The sequence below is a fragment of the Belonocnema kinseyi genome, chromosome 5 (genome assembly GCF_010883055.1).
Source record: "Belonocnema kinseyi isolate 2016_QV_RU_SX_M_011 chromosome 5, B_treatae_v1, whole genome shotgun sequence".
Lineage (NCBI taxonomy): Eukaryota > Metazoa > Arthropoda > Insecta > Hymenoptera > Cynipidae > Belonocnema > Belonocnema kinseyi.
Window position 1 is genome coordinate 49,286,952 of NC_046661.1, and position 10,906 is coordinate 49,297,857.

Below are 10,906 nucleotides of genomic sequence, written 5' to 3' on the forward strand. Positions count from 1 at the left end.
TTTACCAAAAAAGTTCTATGGTTCACAAAAAAATTTTGTTCAATGGAAAAAAGAGGTTGGTAATGTAGGAATCCCACTGTGTCGCATGCCCTTAAGGGCATGCTCTTCGGTGACCACGTGACCAAACTAGTCCCCGGTTGTGATCATTTTTTTGGTGTTCACTGTGTCCACACGGAATGAGATATCGTGTTTAAAACTTAACAGATTAAATAAAAGGCACTAAAGAACGTTTGTATACATCAATATGTTTATAATTTTAAAGAAAGTTTATTTATAAATTGATGAAATAGAATATTAGCATTCGAATTATAGCACTTTGTAGATAATGTTTGGTTTGATGCATTTCAGATTTTTTGATTCGCGTATATTGAGCACTGTCACAAATTTTGCACTAAATCGTCTAAACCTTTAAAAAAATTAATATAAGAGATAAAATTTGCACATTCTTTGCAAATAAAAAATTTAGCATCTGCGCACACGTAATCTATCATTATTTCTGGAGCATTTTTAGCGATTTCTAGCGGAGAAAAAAAACTTTGAGCGTCGATAAAGTTGAGATTACGTGACTAAGTTCGTTCATGCAATTTTTATGTAGAGAATGAAATGATTTTCATTTTTTTTGTCCTCACTACGTCCACACGGATTGAGATATCATGTTTAGGATTTAGGAAGTTATACAAAAAGCACTAAGGAACGTTTGTATACATCAAAATGTTTATAATTACGAAGAAACTTTTCTAGTAAAATACTACAGGAATAGGAAATAAACTTTTAACGTCGATAAAGTAGATGCCTCGATTTAAAAAAAAAAACCTAGGAACATCTTAGAATGTGCTACTCGAAAATCTGTCCAAGTCCCATCTTGAGAAATGTGCATCTTCAGAAAATAATTAAAATTTTCTAATGGCTATATATTCTTGTGGATTTTTTGTACTGTTGTGAAACAATTCTAATAAAAATAACATTTTGCCCGGGGGCGAAAGACAATACGAGTCCGACGCTGAGCCCCGCTGGTTGGTTCACTGTCAACAATACTTATCAGCTGATCGATTCAACGTCAAGAATTATGGAAGTTGGTTGGAAAACTCCGACGAGTAGATTTTAGCACATGGCTGGTGTTGCTCTGTTACCAATTTGAACTTTATCTTTTATTTTTAGAATCAAAAAAATGAAAATCATTTTACACAAAACTTTCATGAACGCAGTCACTTGATCTCGACTTTATCGACGTTCAAAGTTTCTTTTTTTCTCCACATCAAACCAAAAATGATCTGCAAAGTGCTATAACTCGAATGGTAATATCCTATTCCATCGATTTATGAATAAAATTTCTTTAGAATTACTAATATATTGATGTATACAAACGTTCTTTAGTGCTTTTTATTTTATCTGTTAAAGTTTAAACACGATATCTCAATCCGTCTGGACATAGTGAACACCAAAAAAAAAGTTCATAACCGGGGACTAGTTTGGTCACGTGGTTACCGAAGAGCATGGCCTTAAGATGAAAAATTAAAGTAACTTCAGATGTTTTATCTATCACTTGATGAAAGCTCTATCGAACCAAAAAATGATTATTTACGTTTATATTATGATCAAGTCTAACCATACGGACCATTTAAATGGAAACTGGAAACAGTAAAGGCCCGTGGCTTTTGTCCGTACGTGTAGACCCTATCATTTTTTTTAGGTTCAAATTTAATTCAATAGTCTTTACAAATATAGTAAAATATCTTAAATGAATTGAATCAGAATAAAATGAAATAACTACAATACGCTTAGGTAAGATCTTAATATGAATAAACGGAAAAGAGAATAATGAAAAGGGAAAGGGATAATCAAAAGAATGGGAGGTTCTAAAGGTTCTCGTCGAAGACTCCCTCGCACTAGGAGGTGGAAGCTCCCTCAAGATACTATTAGCGAATATTAATAGGATGGGTTAGATTTTCTGGATTATGACGAGAACATTAGAAAAAGATAGAAAAAATCGGTTAATAACTTTAGAAGCTATTGCACTTTTGTTACGCTGCAAAATGGTCCAGTAATAGATTTTCTCGGACTAATTTAGTGAAAATATTAACCGATTTTTATGAACTTTTTTCCATATTTCTAAAATTATATCACGAAATTGAATCAGCTAATTTAAATTGGATTTTATTATACTTTCATAGCTTCAGTTATCGTGACAGGTCTCAATCTCAGAGCAATGAAAGGCATTCATGCTAGGTCAACAAAAGTAGTCGCATGCTCACAGCGAGGACCCTGCCTTGGAGCCTACCGAGTTACTCGGCTTGATATGACATCCTTCTTCCCCCGGACAGCCACCTTACCCAGGGTAGCAGTTTGGGAAACGCTGCTCTAGAGCCCCTCATGAAAGGCTCTGGAGTCTCTTGTATAAGGTTCTGCAATCCCTTGTCAGAGGATCTGGATACTTTGTAAAAGGCTCTAGAGGACCTTTTAAGGGCATGTGATACCTTAAAAATTATCGATTTTACGAGTGTCAGGTGGCCTTCAATAATAAAAATTTTGTCTTAAAAATTTGGAAAATGATATCGAATATGCTAACGGACGTCCCGGAAATATTTATTTGTGGGTTAATTCAAAAAATTTAATTTTGCTAAACTTGATTAATGTGTGTTACTTGGGAAATTGTATCGATTTTCATTGTGTTAGCTAACCTCGGCTCTTTTTCTGCAATAATAAAGGTTTGGTCTTTAAAATCTGGGCAACGATAGCGAGTATGCTAACGGACGTCTCCGAGCTCTTCGTTTGTGGAATAATAAAAAAAAACTATTTTGCTAAATTCAAGAATGTGTGTGTGTGTATATTGAGGTTATGCGTATTGCAATTCTCCCCGGATTTACTTCCAAACTACACAATATTCTTGGCTGGAAATTTGGAACAGACAAAAGAACATTGTAACTAATGTACCGCAACTCACTTTGTTTGTAGATAATTAAAAAAGTTTATTTCATTAATAATTTCTATGTGGATACCGACAGCATTGGTATGCCAGAGAGGTAGGTACTTTATTGGAATGGCAAACAGTTGAAACCGATCCTCACCTCAAAATTGTGCACATGCATAACATTTGTAATAGCACAATAAAATTTGCTTTGGAAAAAACAAAATAACAGCTTTTTTCTATGATTCAAGCTGAAGAAATGTCAGGATCCACATATTAAACTTTTTTCAAAATGTGTGCATAGAACTCAATCCAAAAAGACATGTTTTTTGGCCATTTTCAAAAAATTCTAAAATGAGAAAATTTTTTTTTTTAATTTATAATTTTTTATTATGAATCAGTAGCAAAAAATGTACATAGAAAAAACTTGTCATAAGTTTCGAAGCAAGAGGGAAATTTTTTGAAATTTTCAAAATTTTCAATTTTCAATACAAACAAAAGAACAGCAGATACTAACCGCTCTAATATGACGTCCTGTTCAGGATGACATCTCAACGACTGAATGGAAGTGGGAAGAAATTTGACATTTTTGTGTGTTTTATCATGTTGTTGTATTTAATGGTATCAAAATATTAAATGAATTGATTTGCCACCAAAATTGCGTCTTCATGCACCTCTGACAAATCGCGCGTCAATTTTCGTCATCGAGTTGATTTACACCACTTTAAAATTAACAATTTTATATTAATCGGTGGTGATTTTTTAGTTTAACAATTTGTATGACTTTTGGAAAGACCCTCCTACTCGTTCGAGAGTTTTTTTATTGGATATTTTGAGTTTTTGAATAGAAATCTTCAATTTCCCTGATTCCGTTAGGTTATTAAAAATAAAAAATTCCATTAAACCGAAAAACTAAGCAAAATATGAAAAATTTCAATTAAAAATGTTATTGATCTTAAGGCATGGGAGCGTAACCTCAACAAAATTTTTTTTATTGTTTTCTAATCCAACTTACGTTTACCCAAGACGCGATGTCAAGTTGAACATTTGTAAAATCTAATGAGAAGCACTGAGAAACGGTTTTCTGTCCCTGCGTTCTTATAATTATGAAAAAGAGAAAGAAAATTGTTACCAAAAGCCTTTTTTTTAATTAAAAAATTTTAGGACCAGCCACACGTTTCATAGTGCTTCTTATTTAATTTCCTAAATTTTTTGTGAACGTTAGTTGGGCTTGAAACACATGAAAACAACAAAATTTGGGGTTACGCTTACATGGCCTTTAAAATCTTTACATATTTATTTTAGAAGTTTCATGGGAAGTGGTAAGTTACCGCAGTTACTGGTCGCAGAAATAATGTAGGAAACATATATTTCCCTTTAGAACTTCTTATTGGGGCCAAGAGAGGTCATTTATATATGCAATTATTTTTAACCTTGAACTTGATTTTCAAGGTCATTTGAAGGTCAAAGAGTTTTAAAAAATAGGAACCCCTTCTTTGACACCGGATTCGAAAAGGGCGGGAAACTTTACGTCCGAAATGGTATTTAAAAATCTTTCTCATTACATTTGGAAGGTAATTTCAAGGTTAAATGCTTGAAAACACTCGGGTTGCGATATTCGATTGCGCTTTATGATAGAATAATCGTATTTAATGTACCTTGATGAGGAATATTTGATCTCAACCTTAATCTCATTTTTAAGGTCATTTCAAGGTCAGAAAGAGTTTTTTTGTTGAAAACTTTGTTCTTGACAACCGACAATAAAGCAATCAAAATTCTCTCTGATCTTCAATTGAACTCGAAAAATGAGATCCGGGTCAACATTTTCAAGGTCTTTGTCACATTCGAGTTGAATATTCCTCATAATGGTGCATTTACTACGATTAGTCTTTGCGAAAACGCAATCGAATATCGAAACCACAGTTTTTTGACATTTATCATTGAAATTACCTACTGAAGGTCATGGAGAAAAATTTAAAGTACCATTTCGGACGTAGAATTTCCCGATCTTTTCGAATCCGGTGTCAAAAATAGGGGTTCCGATTTTTAAAAAACACTTTTTAAAAACAACTTATTGTATGCTATGCCTTATCTCATTCTCATCGGAGAAGGTATTAGATGTTATTAAAATTTGACACCCCTCCCCCGCCCCCCGGTTTTTCAAATAACCACGTTTTGAGACCCCCTGAATCCGGAAAATAGGTACATTTAAATCTGTAGATTTTCAGTTTGTTAGCAAATAACTTTCGACAGCTTTGGCATATTGGATTTGTCTTTGACATACTCTTTCAGTGTCTTAAATTAAAGATCAAGTTTATCAGCCATTCGTTTCTGATAAAAATGTACAAAGTTGGAGAATTTTCAACATTTCTAAAACAACATTTTTAAGGAATCGAAAGTTAACACTTTAAGACAAAGAACGCATGATATCGAAAATATTCAAAGCGAGAAAAAAGTTGCATTTGAAACACCCTACAAGTTTATCAACCCCGTGAAGTAGTCCCTCCAAAGATCACATTTTTTAATTTTCTTTAAACCTACGTTTGTACCTCGTTTGTACTGTTTATACATCCAATATTTTCATTTGTATCCGCCTGGCTACGAAATTAAAAATTTCTCAAATGTTCTTTTTGCATACGTTTTTACGTCGTACGTACTGTTTGTACATTCTATATTTTTTCTTTTGCACCCTCCATATTATAATTTATAATAATATAGATTCATTGAAATGATATACATTTTTCGAGGCAGCTTGAAATAAAATTTTTGGCTTTATTTTGCAATATCTGAATGAGCACCCCCAATCCGAGATACATAAATAAATATAATACATATTTGATATAATACAGTTGAATATAATGTATATAAAGAAAGATAAATCACAATCTTCCAATTACAGTTGTCGATGCTTTGACCTTCAATTTCAAACGTCCTGCAGACAAATGTGGAGCGCGTAACACGATGTAAATACATTATCGAATGCGAAGCTCGAGATAAATATATTATCTAGCGCGATAACCAACAGTCGCGCACCGTAGACGCGTTCAAACATCTCTGGGAGATTTTTTTATTTTAAAACCCCTAAGAAATGGGTCTCCTTGGCCGTTCTTTATCATTTAATTTTTTCAGCATGAGTACGTGTACCACCATAGGAATCTACTTCACTGGGTGTTTTTTTTTTTTTTTTACTAGGTTGGGATTTTAATCAATTTATGAATTTGATCACAATCAGCGATAACCCGCAGCAGCTTCTAAATGTATTAGAATTACTCGCATTTGCCTAGATGTTTGACCAGAGGAGAAAAAAACTGCAGACAACCGTGTACCGAATTCAAACACTTTTTCAACAATCGATTTTGACGGCAGACGTTTTTTTCTACTGATCAAATCCACCTATCACTGGCGATAAACATCTTGCTTGACATTTTTTAAAATGCAGCGCATACACAACCTGGTCTTACCTCGTAAATGTTCAACGATTCTATTGCTATATGCACTCAAAATGGCTTAACATGTGAACTCTTCCCGAGTAGACATTCACCGGGCAAGTAATGCCGTCGGTTACATTTATAGATATAAAGGTATACGAATTTTAAGAGTACATAGCACGAAAAATATATTCTTGAGAAGTATGGGAATTCAGGAAATAGTTTCTTCATTTCTAACAATGGAATCATGTATTCGACTTAACAAGGGAAAATGAAAGTCTTGCTTTTTCTACGAAAATGTTAGTCAACATCATTACATTCTCTGATTCTCTTATTTAAAACCTCTACAATACTCTGAATTTTTTATTTATAACTTTATTTTTTGATTTATAACTTATAGAACTTATGTAGGACTTATACAGAAAAAACTGATATAAAACTTATAGAACTTATATAGCACTTCTCAGAGTATGGAGAAAAAAATTTGTGAATTTTCTATGCTGATAATTTTCAAGTCGGTGAAACAACACTTTTCACTCCAAGAAAAAAGAGGATAGAAATAACTGGACATGGAAATGATAACCATATGTAATATGGTATGGGTAAATATTACTAGGTAAAGGTAATTTTGGTTGTAAATGAATGTAACTCTAAAATATGGGTGAAAATAACCCTTTTATCTGTGAAGGCTGCGTTCTCATTCAAGATTCCTTTTACCAACGTTTATCGACATCTAGACTCGCATCCAGAGCATTTGAAGGTCTGTCGCGATAAAAAATTTGTAGTAGCAGAAACAGAAAAACTCTTTCAAATTGACCTAACGTTTAAAAAACTTTTATACATTTGAAAGTTTGGGAAATGAAAGAGGAGGTAATAAAGTCCACGTCTCTGCTTTGTTCCGGTGGAAATTTTGAGAAAAAATTTTTTTTGAAGAAAATACCAGTCGAAGTTTTCTTTCCCAACTTACGTCCACACGGAATAAGATATCGTGTTAAAAATTTGGCACAAAAATAGAAGGCATGCAAGAATTCGTCTCTGGTCCTAAATAATTAAAATAGTGAAAAAAGTTTTTTTTAATTTCTATTTTGGAGAAATACTGACCGTGCTGTCGTCAAACCCTGCAAGCATGGACATAGGAAACAAGGGACTAAGCATGCCATTGCGGGGGTGATGTAATGAGGGGGGAGGTCCGACACCTTTTGATGTCCCGCGACAAATATGGCAGCGCCCACATGTTTATATTTTCATGCACAGTTTGTCGGCAAAAATGCTCGTGCACATAATCAAATGGCACGTCGTAGGTGGCGGCTCTCCCCACTCATGGAATTCTGCCCCCTCCCGTGGATTCAACCCCGCTCGCCAAGTTAGGATGGCATGCATGGTCCCGTGTTTCCTATGTCCATGCCTGCAAGCAATTTGCAATGTTGTCAATGGGCTAGTTATGAGGTTTATATTTATCAAAGTTGGACAAAACAACAAAAATCGCTCACGAACATTATGCACCAATAATGTAAAAACTAATATTTGCACTTAAAATGAAAATAAACATATTTGGTGTGACATACGTATCAGTCTGGTATCAGCTGTGTCAAAGCAGCACTAGTGCAGCGAGTAGACAACTTCGAACTTCTAGGGGTGTGTGGGTAAAACAGATTGCATGATTACCGTCAGAGAAGGTTAAAAGTCAAACTTCTGATGTAAAACCTAAATGTGTCCGTCGATAATCATTATTTGCGTAAATAATCTTTTTTCTTCCTCCAACTCTTTACAAGGGCACAAACGATCCTTTAATATTTATTAACATTTCCCGAAAAAAATTTCCGCGTTATTTAAACGTTTATTTTTCAATATGAGTGAAAAAAATATTGATCTTACGGCTGACTTGATCAGCTCTTACACTCATCACATGGCCTTAATATCGATTCTAAAATTTCTGTCCTTTTACAGCCAGGAAAACTTCTGTGATAAGTTCCCTCGAGAATTCATCTAGCTTTGAGCAGGCTGCAGTTTCACGTGGAACATTCCGTCTCTAGAATTGAGTTTGACAATCAAATAATTAACTAGGTTATAATTACGCTGACTTCCATTAATTATGCATTCGTGTCAGGCTCGTCGTACATGCAGACGCGAGCCATTCCACTGTCCTAGTCGTTGAAACTACGCCCAGCGTCGTGTCGCGACTCGGGTGCATTTGGAGTTGATCCCGAGATCTCCAAAGAAGATGTGAGTGCAAGAGGTAGGGTGGGTTCTCACAGGGGAAAGAGGAGAGTCGACAAGCCTGCGAAGCGGATCCGCTGGGCTATGAGTTCCAGCCGAGTTTCCCAGTGAGTTATGTCTCATCCACAAATTTCATCCACCAAGGAATCCCTATTCAATTTAACGTATCGCACCAACATCCACTAATTCCTTCGTACAAATAGAATGCAATACAACTCCGCCGCAAAAAATGGCGTTTTGTGTTTCAGAAACGGAATTAGTAGCAAAAAAGAAAAGTTGTGAATAAGAAAAATAAGGATATGCATATAAAAAGAATCAAAGGCGAAACAGTGCAGAAACCGAAATGGGAGGGCGTGATCATAAGGAATTAGAAGGCAGGCAAAAAAATAATATGAAATGGATGTCTGAATGAGAATAAATACGTGACCCCCCCCCCCCCCCCCCCCCCCCCCCCCCCGAAACCTGTCCAAGACTATTTCAAGGCAACCCTCGACGCTTGACTGAAAGCGAGATTTGGTGTATTTCTATTATTTTTGTTTGTGTCTTTATATTCATATCATTCTTCTTCTCCAACTACGCTACAATTTTATCCCTCTTTTGACTTGTTTTACTGACCCAGGTTCAGTTTTTCTGTCCGCCACAACCTTTTCTTCTAATTAACTTTCTTTGTTTCTGTTTTTGTGTCCTATTTCGTCTTTAGACGTACGACTTGCTTCAAGGTAAACATCGCACTAGATAAGAGATTGGCTAAACAAATTAGGGAAGAACTGCACGGACATTACAATACGATGACATAACAAACAGTCCAAATCGTTTCCGTAATTCAACAACGTCGAAAGAATCACCCAGAAGTTAAAGAGTGTGGACGAACCCGGAAGAAGAAAACCACCGCGCCAAAAAAAACCGGAATTATTTTCTTATCCATTGGGGATGAAGAGGATAATCCAAATGAAGGAATACCGAAAAGCTATTTTCAAAATTAAAGTAACTGTGGTTTCTCTCAGTAAATTATTACATTTAGAAAATTTCTCTTTACCATGAATTTGTGGATTAACACATGAGTAAGGGAAATTATATATTGTGAGAAAAAATCATTGTAGGCACAAAAATTCCACCTGTGTGGGAACGGGGTAATTTTCCATGTAAATTGCATAGCCCTTGTAGAAATCTTAATGGAGTATTGTTGAGGGGCTGATGGGGTTTCCTGATTTTTATTAGGGTCCGCATGGGGCTGTTTGTTAAGGGCCGTACTAGTTTGGTTACGCAAAATAGTTAGGGGCCGTCAAAGGAAATTTCATCAGACACTTAACAAGCATTCTTCATATTCCCAATTAATGAGCTTAGGTCCCAATTAATGTTCTTAGTAAGCTTAGGTTCTTATTCTTTTCATTGACAGAACATGTTCGCTATTATTGTGCACGCAGAAAAAAGAACCTTATATTTTACTGAAAACCAAATTAAATCTACCGATCTTTCAAGTACAGTAGTTATTATGTACAGTTCCTAAATGCTGCAATTACGAATTATCATGTCACTTTCACGAATACTATAAAGAGATCTAAATTATAATATCGGCGTAGACTACAGTTAAAACAGCACCATAAATTGTGAAAAAGTATTATTCAAAAATAATTAATAAATAGACACATGGTTATTTCTTAAAAATATTTATGGATATACTTATAATTAGTCGGCATTTGTAAGTTATAATGCTTATAATAAAATTAAAATTTCGCACGCAATGAGTGGGATTCGAGCGCATAAGCCTAAGCACGCAAGTCAATAGCCTTAACCACTACACTATTACACGAGTTACGATCTGTAAAATAATAATTTAAAATGTATTTGTCACTGAATGGCGACCTCAGAAACGACTTCTGAATACGCGACCATGCCATCACAGCACACAACAAAAGTTCTTGCATTTACCTCATATCTATGTGTCAGCTGAAACAGTCACGGAACAAAAATACGTTTTGCTCCAATAAACTCTCAAGTGTACGCGATCTGTAAATAAGTTCTGGCATTCAAAATTGTATTATTTTTATTGACAATTGTCATAGAAATGTCAAAAACTAATGTTTTTTAGGTGATGCAATCCATTCATTGCCGATTGCGTCGTGAATTCACCCGGTGCTACGCGCGGATAGGTTGCGTTGCGGCTTTAGGGGCGAGCTAAGTAAACTAATACTAATACGTTACTACGTTGATCTCGGTTCAGTGGATTTTACATGTCGCACAGTATCTAATACGAGGGAATAGAGGTTTATTTTACTTTAAAAATTGTTTCTCTTTTCTCTTTATAAAAATAATTGAATAAAATGCTTTTAGATAATTCGCACAAATAATCTGGTAC